The sequence below is a fragment of the Alosa alosa genome, chromosome 3, assembly GCF_017589495.1.
Source record: "Alosa alosa isolate M-15738 ecotype Scorff River chromosome 3, AALO_Geno_1.1, whole genome shotgun sequence".
Lineage (NCBI taxonomy): Eukaryota > Metazoa > Chordata > Actinopteri > Clupeiformes > Clupeidae > Alosa > Alosa alosa.
Window position 1 is genome coordinate 8,700,126 of NC_063191.1, and position 9,423 is coordinate 8,709,548.

Here is a 9,423-nt window from a genome sequence, read left to right on the forward strand (position 1 = left end):
AAATATGTTTTTATAGTATATGCAGGTTTAATAAACCACACTGGTGTGGGTCTTTGTGTCGGCGCTGATGTGTGGGGCAAGTGACGGCACACTCATGACGACACCTATAGGTTGATCAGCCCCCATGTTGTGTCCAGGTTGATCAGGCCCCATGTTGTGTCCAGGTTGATCATGCCCCATGTTGTGTCCATGATAGGTTGATCAGGCCCCATGTTGTGTCCAGGTTGATCAGGCCCCATGTTGTGTCCAGGTTGATCATGCCCCATCATGGCACAATGGAATTGTCTGTGAGACACTCTGGCAAAGAGCAATAATGCACGTTACTTTTACCCCAACATTCCGGGGAACCAGCTAAACTGATGAAGACAGCGCTGCAATGTTGGAGGACAGTACAAAGTCAAAGTCTGCTTTATTGTCAATTTCTTCACATGTCAAGACATACAAAGAGATCGAAATTACGTTTCCCACTATTCCACGGTGGAGACAAGACATATTTTACCAATTAGGTCCACAGACAAACATAACATTCAAGTAAACAATATAAAAAGTAAATAAGAAGGCACATACAATAAAGAAATAAGAGAAGCAAAATTTGGGTTGAAATTGTGCAATTGTGAATACAGTAGACAGTCAATATAATAGTGCAAAAAGTCAGGCCAATAAATGGCTGAGGTAGTTCTGTTTGACCTAAGTATGCAAGTGGCATAGTGGTGCAAGTTATGTAAGAGCAGCAGAAGTGTGTTCAGAAGTGTTTTCAGGACAACAGGACAACAACAACAAGTTGCAAAGTGTGCAAGTGTACAAGTGGAATAGTGCAAGTGGAGTAGTGCAAGGCAGCCATTGTGGGTCCAAAGTCCAGGATGTTATGTAGCTGAGGGTGGAGGGGGGAGAGGGGGGATTGGTCGTAGTGTTATCCGATTGCGTCGAAGTCCGAAATCATTCAGAGTAAACATGGCCTAGTGTTATCCAATTGCGTGCAGTGAGATTTTTAAATGCATGCTTGTTGCCGCCCCTCGAGTTGGGCCATTGTTCTTGGCCAGACCCTTAGGCCTAGTCCACACGTACCAAACCGATCTTTTTCTCCTCCGTCTTCCCTGGAACCGTATCAAGAATATTTGCGTCCAAATGGATCCATCTCAACACGTTACTTCATACCCCAGGCCTATAGGTGGCACTGTTTCTTTACAGAAATTGACCAAAACTTGCGCTTTACAAACAGACAGAATAGGCTACGATGAAATGGCTAGTGCAAGTGGAAACCAGAATTGTTTGTGTGGACTGATGGTGAACTGTCAACAGTAGTCAACTGTAAAACTAATAAACTTTTACGGTTCCCGCCCTTATTTGGCTAATGGGTATTTGGCGGACATGACATGGTTTTTTCACAGAAGATAAAAAATAATTTATTTCACATTTTCATCATTTTAAATGGTTAAACATTTTCTTGTTTTACATGAATTTGTTGTTATAATACTTTAGTTATTTTTTATTTTTTTACAATTTTGAGCCAAACAAAATGTCCTATTTTAGACACAATTATTTCATAAATATTAACTTTTATAAATAAAGAAGTTTAAAAATCTTAATGAAAAAATAATTTATTTGACCATCACTTTTTTTCATTTCATCATAAAGTTTGTCACAGAAAAAAATGTCCTTTGGTGTTATGCAATAACCTGATATTAAGTAGGGCAATATCATGGACAACTACATTTAGTTGAAAGACCCCATTCAAGGTCATGTGACTGAAGACCCTTATGAAGCCCATGACCAGTGCACATGGTAAGTATTTCTCTCAGAATTGTTCAAATATTTAACTATATTTTCAGACCACTGAAGTTGATAAGTTTTTTTTGTCCTTTGGTGCGATTAACCCTAAATTTCATTTTTTTTATTTGAATTTGTATTTTTAACAGCAGAGTTATGTAATATTATGCAAATGTATCATGCCAATTGCTAATGATAGTTCAGCTAGTATTAGCATAGTTATTAACTGCCACAAAAGCTCCAATGTCCTTTGGTGTGACAGGAAATGTCCGTTGGTGTGACACTTTGGCCAGTCACACCATAGGACATAGATGTCACACAATAGGACAATACCTCCTTAAGAAGCTATTAAAACAAATAAATAAAGTTTTTTAACATACTTTTCATTCTTTTTTGACCAGTTTTGATGATTTTAAATTCAATAATGCCTTACATTTGAATGATTATTGCCGTTTTTTGGAGACTACATAAAATGTTCTGAAGTGTTACTAAAACAACTATAATGTATAATGTAACAACTATAAACAAATATAAAGTACATAAATACAGTGCTACTACTTATAATGCTACTAAACCTTTTTTAGAACAGAAAGAACTGAGGGAGAGATGAGTGCAAAAGAGAGGACCAGACAGTATAGGGAGCGAATTAAAAAGGATCCACAGAGAAAGGAGGCCATCCTAAGAGAACGACGGAGAAAGCAAATCAAACTGAAATGTTGCCACATACATCTTGCTGAGTGACTGCTTATTATTCAGTATCAGAATAGACCTGTGTGAGGTTCAGGTTCAACAATAGTTACATAATAAGCAGAATAATAATCTATATTGTGTTTTTATAAGAAATTGACAAGTAAGTGGTTACATTTGTAAAGAAAACACAGTAGGTCATGAGTTCATAATTGAGTATACATTACATTCATTTCTCTGTTGATTCATTCAGCTATATTCTATCATTTCAAACAGATATCATGAAAAGAAGGCTCTCGGAGAATTGGATACATTCAACATTAAAGCACTAGGAAAGATGAGGCAAACTGAATTGAGGAAGATTTGGAAGGAAGCCAAAAAAAGATGCAGGGCAAAGGAAAAGGCATTACTTGGCATTCTAAACACAACACCACCGTCTCCTGACAGTGTACTGGAGGAGCCAGTGGAACCTCCTGCAGGACCTGTGGCCCAACCTCCCCCTGAGCTTCCAGTGTTGCCACCAACAACGCCTCCAATACTACCAACACAGACCACTGAAGCCAAATTAAAAGAACATACAAAACAAATCAAAGGAAAGCTTACCAGACTAGAGAGGGAGAACAAACTTTTACAAATAAAATTCAGGATGGAACAAAAGAAAAACAGTAGAATGAGAAAAAAAACTAAACCCTCTTTGTGAAAATAAAGTAAATAAAAATGTCAGGGAGAAACGCAGCAAGCCACAACTGAAACAAAATGCAGTGGAAAAGAGAAAAGAAGTAGAGTTGTTCTTGTCAAGAGACACCAACAGCAGACTGCTTGCGGGGAAAAAAGACACTGTGGGCAGGGTGGACAAGAAGCAGCGGAGAGTTCTGACAAAATCACTGCGAGACCTCCACAGTGACGACCTCAAAGATCCCGGATGCAAATACGGAATGTCTTACAGGCAATTTACTAGATATAGGCCATTTTATATAACAGAGGCCAGAACAACCGACCCCAATACCTGCCACTGACCCTGTTTTCAACATGAAAACAGGCCAGAACAACCGCCTACTAATTGACAGCATGGCACATAGGGGCTTAATTCAAACGCAAAGCCTATCCTCTCTGCTCAAAAGCATTACATGTAATGTTGATAAGAAAGAGTGTATGTACAGAACATGCACTGAATGCTGTTTTGAAGAAGTTCAGATGGCAGAGTACAACCCCCTTGACTCTGCCAGATGGGAATGCTGGGCGAAAGAGGATGTGACTGTTGCTGATAGGGTCTTTAAGAACTGGGTGAAGAAGTCAAAGTCTGGCACTGTCCAAAACCTGGTAGAGCAATTCAGACTTGAGCTTGAATCCATCGGTAGCCATCAATTTAACTGGTTGCATCAGGGAGAAAAAATTAGAGAAATTAAGGAAAATGTGGCACAAAATGAAATCGTCTTGCACATAGACTTTTCGGGAAAACTATGGTTGCAAGCTGAATTCGGAGATACAATCATATCACTTTGCGGGAAGCCGAAAACAAGTAACACTACATACTGCAGTTGCTTACACTTCAAATGGAACCAAGAGCTACGCAACTATTTCACCATCACTGAGGCATGACGAGAGAGCTGTTTGGGCACACATTGTGCCTGTTCTGGAAGATGTGATGCTGGAACATAATCAAGAAATTGACACACTGCATGTCATCAGTGATGGTCCCGTAACACAATACAGAAACAAAACCAACTGCTTTCTGTTAAGCCAAGTTCCCTTCACAATGGGCTTTAAACATGTAACTTGGAATTTCTCAGAAAGGTCACATGGCAAGGGAGCACCAGACGATGTTGGGGGAGCAGTCAAAAGAACAGCGGACAAGTATGTTCTGAGAGGCAGTGATTTGCAATCTCCAAGAGATTTCTATGAGTTTCTATCCTCCCAAACAGAGATGAATGTGAAATTCAAATGGATTGAAGAGTCAGATATTGAGGCCTACGACAAACTGCTACCTCCATCTGTCAAACCAGTTACAGGGATTCTAGGTACACACCAAGTCTTGTCATCATCACCAGGAGTGATCCTGCACAGAGACTTAAGTTGTTTCTGTTCATATCCTGAAGTGTGTTCTTGCCACATATCAAAGAAGGTGGATTTTGGAAATGCTTTGGAGACTAAATCAAATGACTCCTTTGAGGAAGAAGATAGATACACACATGGAAAATTTGTCATTGTGGAGTATGATGGCAGACCATACGTTGGGCAGATTGTGGAGGTTCATGGAGATGAACTAAAAATAAACTGCATGAAGCAAAAGAGTGACAATTCATTTGTGTGGCCGCAGAAAATTGACTGCATTTACTATTCACGGCAGAAGATTTTTCCACTCTGGGACCAGATTTCAGAAAAGTGCGGTTTCGGGCCGTGCGTTTACAGGATTCGTTTGGACGCTTTAACCTAAAAAGCGTCTCCGTGTGGACAGGCACTTAATCTTTCTAGGTTATCAGGGTCTGGATTTTCCAGGCTATATCTTTACCAGGGGTGTCAATAAATGTGGTTGATGCAGTGCTGGATTTTCATATTCCCATATTAATATGCAGCAATTCATTTCATATTCCCATATTAATAGCACTGCCCCGTACAGGTACAGGCCAATTCTACAGAGTAGAAATTCTACAGAGTAGAATTGGCCGTGATGGATGATCCAACATCCAACTCTTACCCACCACCTCAATGGAGTCCAGAGAGCAGCCAATAACAGAGCCAGCGCCCCTCACCAGCTTGTTTAGCATCTTTCTGTCCCTCTCAGAGCTCTCACTTCCCCAACAGACCACGGTGTAAAAAAAACTGAGTCGTAAAAAGTTCTAACCAGTGGCCTGCACACACTGACAGACCTCAGTCTTCTAAGTAGCTATCACACCGGAATTCTCCTTTAAGTAGGATAATGTCCTATATCTTGACTTCATATCTTACCAGTGAGTAAGATTATTTTTTGACATTAACTAGATGTACCGCATAGCGGTACAAAATATGACCGCCGCTCAGTCCTGTACATCCGTTCCGCGAAAATAAATCACACTTCAATTTGTCTCCATATTTTACTCCATCCCCCACTCTTGAAACTTTTGTGTATGCTTGTTTGGCATGCCTGAGTGTGTGTGTGCAGCTGCACAGAAAGTAGCCTACTGGTGCTGAAAAGGTGAATAGATTGTAGAATAGCCAAAGAAGATGTAGCATTGTTATAAAACCTTTAAAATCTCTAAACAATCACAAGTAGGGCAGTTCATCACAGTTCATCCATTGCAACTGGATTGATGAAAGGCTACATTGTATTTGGGAAAAGCAAAAGGTATCAGCATAATGTTATTTATTTATTTTTTTATTTTTTTTTTATGTATTTATAAACAAAAACATCTCTGTCAGTTCCATGCCGTTTTCAACAGCTATCAAAAACAAAGGTCATTTTTGGATGGATGGATTTTTTGTGAATGTTTCTTCTTCTACATAAGATTTTAGTCATCTTTAGTTCATGTAATACATTATTGTCAATGCACAAATTAAGTAACAGTAGTCTGAAACGTTATTGTTAATGCACAAATTAAGTAACAGTAGCCTAGTCTGAAACGAAATGCTGTTTTACATCTAACCAGTGGTGCAAATAACTGACATGTCCAAATGGGCCTTGATGAAATGCGCCGCTAGACTGTTCATACACATTTTAACGGGCCAAAGTTGAAGAGCTTTTGTCCGTTATTGTTTGTGCAAATATAGGCTGATTCATGTTCCCTTGCATTGTGTAACTGAGGTCCATGGCTAGTCTGGCTTTCATCAGACCAAGCTCAATCTTTTAAGAAATCAAAAAATAAATAGCGGGCAGATCAGGCTGGGTTCACCCAGCCTAGTCCATAGGCACCGATATTGTTTAATTTTCCGATTGAGATATACACGCTCTGGCTATTCTAAATGCAAAAATGCATCAGGGAGTTATGACAAAACGGTAACTAACAAACTAGATCCTAATAGAAAGCTGTTAGCTTCCCTAAGCTACAGGTAGGATTATAAGGTAGGCCTATTTACAACATAAATTGTCAATAGGCTATGCTGGCGACACAAATAAAATCTCCTTTGGAAACCAATGGCTTACGCCTTACAGTATCAAGCGGACTTAAACTGTCATATCGTGGCGAAAAGTTGTAATAACATTCACGCAACTCCATGAGTCAAGGAAAGCGCGAATGAAGTAGCCACTTCTAAATGGGACCCACTACACAGTAGCTTAGGGTGTGTTGCTAAAGCAGCCATAATGAAATGAAGGTGTCATTGTTTGGATACTTCACACACACGTGCTTTTTAATTTCACAGACTACAACTACCAAGCTGTAATCAAAGCACATCGATTCCCCTCTCACACCCTGCACGCACTTAAAACAAAATAAACAGTCTCACGCATGTATAGGCAAAACTATCAGACCCGGTGTAGCGTTGGTAAATCTTCCATTGCACAGAATGATTTTGTAGTAGCGTGCAATAAATGACAGTCGAAAGATACAAACAGTGCTGCTATCAATTTGCTTGGTATAACCGCATTTATAGTTTTCTACAAATGCAATCAATCAAATGCCTCCATCACTCAACCAACGCTTAACGGTAACATTACCTAGGTCCTTATTGATATTACAAGATTAACGTACCTGCAGTAAAACCAAGCATGTCCGATAAACATCCTCAGATTTATTTCGGCTTCAAGAAGAAATGGGAATTACACTTCATGTGAACATCGCCCTATCCTTATTAGATGTTAAGCTGCGGTAAATTACAGTCCTTGTAGGAAGCGTCCATTGTTTTTCCAACCCACTTTTAACTTCCAACAAAATTACGTCTCACTGCAACGATCGCCATCTAGTGGACAAAAGCGACTACTTATCGCCAATACTGAAAATGCAGCCATGATGATGATGATGAATATTTATTTTGGCTTTCTTTTAATCCTACTGAATTTGTAATTATGTATCGGCCGTTCTAATACCGATAGTATGTGGGTGCCTGTGTGTGTGCATGTGTATATGTGTGCACCGCCATTTACAGGCCAATGAGTGTACAGTCACTAAATGTACACATAACCTAATTTTTTAGACCCCCATGGATGAAATTCTACGAAACTTGGCATACCCCAGAGAATGCCAGGTCAATCATACACATAAAATTTGGTGCAGTTCTGAACATCTTAACTGAAGATAGGGGCGATTAAAGCAGAATAATATTGCATTTTCATTTTTTACCGGGGGTGGGGGTGCAAATCACAAATGAGTGATTATGAGCCAGGTTGATGTGGGCCCTTGAGACCAACATACCATAAAAGATTCTTCATCCTCAGTGCCACGGTTCAGGTAGTTATTTAGGAAAAACTGTTTTTTTTTTTGCGGTTCAGGGGGCCCAGCACGGCGGGGGTGGGGGTGGGGGTGGTGGTGGTCCCGGGGACAAAATGAAATATTCCGTAAAAGTCTAGAGGGCTACTCTACATACCCACCAAATTTCATGTACCCGGTGGTTCGGTGTCCCGGGTATCAATGACCAAAAATTCAGGGAGTAGATGACGGGAAAAATTCTTGAATTGTGTGCATGTGTGCGTGTACAAATTTATGTTTATGTGTGTGGGTGTGTGTGTGTGTGTGTATGTGCGTGCTTGTGTGTTTGCCTGCGTATGTGTGTTTGTGCATGTGCATGCATGCGTACATATGTCTACTGTGTGAGTATGTGTCATCACATTATGATTACTGTAAATGTATGTGTGTGCGTGTGTATCTGTTTATGCACATGTGTGCACATGGAATGGGTTAACATGACCCCTGGAGGCAAACATACGGAAAAAATTGGTCATCCTAGGCCCTACAGTTCTCAAGATATTCACAGAGAACTGTGTCTGCCGCCCCCCTCCTTTCGGGGGTCCAGTCCAGCGGGGGGGGGGCTACAGATCAAAACGAAGAATGACGGTTCCATGCTATCCATGTGGGGGTACATGCCCACCAAGTTTTGTGTACCCGGTCTTTCAGTGTCCGGGAATCCTTGGGTCACTAAATGTACACAAAAATTATTTTATTGTTGAAAGTACACAAAACTTGGCATGCATTCGGAGGGTGTCATAATGATCCTAAATGCAGTACAGAGATATTGTGATGAAAACACTTAATTTTTTGCTTTTTAATTATACATGAAATTTAATGGGATGGGTTGACATGCCCCTTAAGACCAACCCCATGAGGTGGACTTCCTAACGGTTCTCGAGATATTAACAGAAAACTTGCCACCTATGCCAGTTGGTGTATAGTAACATAAATTAATTTATTGTGTGGTGTCATAATGATCCTAACACTTTTACAATTTAATGATCCTACACTTCAATTTTGATTTTGACTATGTTAGGTCACAGATACCTTCAATTACAACACCTCATTTTTACTTTTTTGTGTTTAACTAGGTGGCTATACATGAAATGAGTGGTTATGGAATGGGTTGACATGGCCCCTTGAGATCAACACAAAAAAAATGGTCCTCCTAAACCCTATGGTTTTCGAGATATTCACAGAAAACTGTGTCTGCCCTACCCTCCTTCGGGGGTCCAGTCCAGCGGGGGCTACAGATCAAAACGAAAAACGATGGTTCCATGCTATCCATGTGGGGTTACATGCCCACCAAGTTTTGTGTACCCGGTCTTTCAGTGTCCCGGGAATCATTGACGGAAATTTGGGCATGGGAAAAAAAAAAAAAAATAAATAAAAAAAAAAAAAAAAATCTGACTAAAAATGCGGCGGTCATAATAATACATTGTTGTGTGTGCATGTGTCCCAGGTTATTAGTTTCATCATGTTCGCTAGTTATTTGCACAAATCACACAGGGAAAGTCTTGCCTGCCTACTTTTAAACTGAACTTCCATGTAGAGAGAGCCTAATCCACTGATCTGGGGTCAGTCTCTGTGTCTCTGGCAGGTACAGTTCAGG